The sequence below is a fragment of the Brachycentrus maculatus genome, unplaced genomic scaffold (genome assembly GCF_059751285.1).
Source record: "Brachycentrus maculatus isolate JH-2025_06_01 unplaced genomic scaffold, ASM5975128v1 h1tg000004l, whole genome shotgun sequence".
Lineage (NCBI taxonomy): Eukaryota > Metazoa > Arthropoda > Insecta > Trichoptera > Brachycentridae > Brachycentrus > Brachycentrus maculatus.
In genome coordinates this window covers 93,525-95,488 of record NW_028280759.1, presented here as the reverse complement: position 1 = coordinate 95,488, position 1,964 = coordinate 93,525, and the positions used below count along the sequence as shown (strand labels likewise).

Sequence of the window (1,964 nt, the reverse complement as noted above, 5' to 3'; positions counted from 1 at the left end):
AGGAGTAAAAAATCAATCCTTTTTTATTAAAATATAGAATATTATAGGTGTCTCGACGGTGAAACATCCACCGCTTTTTTATATTGTATATTAACATATCATCCGTTGGGTGAATACAGAATAAATATTTTTAAATCTTTATAAGAAAATAAATTTATGGGGCGTATGTTTTTGGTAAAAGAAGCATAGGAAGACTGAAAAAAATGGCATTACCAAGTATATCAACTACAGGAAGGTGGTCCAGTTAGCAGTCAAAATAATCAGCCGGTATAATATACTCATCAAAAATGTTACATCTTTTAGTATACTCATCAAAAATGTATAAGGTATAAAATGTATAAAGATATAAAAAGGAATAAAAAAATGTAAAAAGGCATAATATACTCATTTAAAATGTTACATCTTTTATAACTAATTTATACAATATTTTAAATACTAAAATTCAACACTGATTTAGAGTCTACATACTTTTATATATATATATATATATATTATATATATATATATATATATATATATATATATATATATATATATATATATATATATATATATATATATATATATATATCTATATATATATATATATATATATATATATATATATATATATATATATATATATATATATATATATATACATATATATATATATGTATATAAATATACATATATATATATATATATATATATATATATATATATATATATGTGTATATGTTTTTTTAAACAAAATAATGAAAAATTAGACTTCAAAACAATTGTTTCACTTTCACAAGGCGAAACAATGTCATGATTTTTTTTTATATTTAATGTTTCTAAAAAATAAAATAGTAGACCAAACTTAGTAGACCAAAAGCAGTGTTTCAGTTTAATTTTTGACAAACAAATTATAGAGTTCTCGAATTTAAACGCCAAATCAATAAATAAATAGTTTATAAAATTTAAATATAATAAAATAAAAAATATGCTCCGCCATGACAGTGCTAGCACTGCCGTGACCAGGAGTCGAACCTGGGTTACTACGGCCACAACGTAGGGTCCTAACCACTAGACGATCACGGCTATCGGAGCTGTTGGCTGTACCGACAAGAAACTGCTTTACGTTCAAAAGTAATTGGTTAAATTCAAGTTGATCTACTTTCACAATACCATTGGCCAGTAAAATAGCCGTTAAACAGTTCCGTTTAATGCAACAAATATGATAGTTACGGTGCAAGCGGTAGGTACAACGAACCGTTAACCAGAGTTTGACGGTATCAGAAATAAAGGTGAGAGTATGTCTCAAACCAAGTTTTTCGTTTAACTAACGATTGCCATAGATAAATTGTTGAAAGATTGAAATATAAAACATGCCTGTGTTATGAGGTCCCAGATTCAAAACCAGGTGTCTTTCGTAATAAAGTGTTTTTTTTCGAAATTTTTACTATCCCTGATATTATTTGGATTTATCCCACTCTTACAAGATCGAATAATGTGGAGCGTAAGATAGATTTGTCTTGAACTAAGTCATATAATATGATGAATTTAATAAAAAATATAAAACATTTGTTTAAGACCACCTTAGAGTTTAATAATGATTTTTTTTTATAAATAATTACTTGTAAAATACCACTTACTGAGTTTTAATTCATTACACATGACCAGTTTCGAAAACAACTGTTAGTTTTAAAACTAATGTATGTAATGAAATAAAACTCAATAAGTGGTATTATTCAAGTGATTATTTTTTTTTACAAAATAATCAAAATATCATTCTACAAAGTAAATGCCAAATCAATCAATAATCATAATATGAAAACATTAATTCATGGTGTTTGCATTAATAAAGTCAAAAGTGGTCTTATACAAGTGTTTTATACAAATTATTTTCGCATTTAACATTGTCACATTCACATACGATTTTGAGTAGTGTGACTGTCAATCATGGGTGGAATGAATGGTGAATGTGACACAAAGTAAAA

General features: G+C 25.6%; 1 non-coding gene across 1 annotated transcript; it reads right to left on the bottom strand.

Annotated features, from left to right (window-relative positions):
* Window positions 1–993: 993 nt before the first annotated feature.
* Window positions 994–1,065, bottom strand: TRNAH-GUG (transfer RNA histidin (anticodon GUG)). Its single transcript has one exon. It is a non-coding gene; the product is annotated as a tRNA-His (tRNA).
* Between the last annotated feature and the right edge of the window lie 899 nt (window positions 1,066–1,964).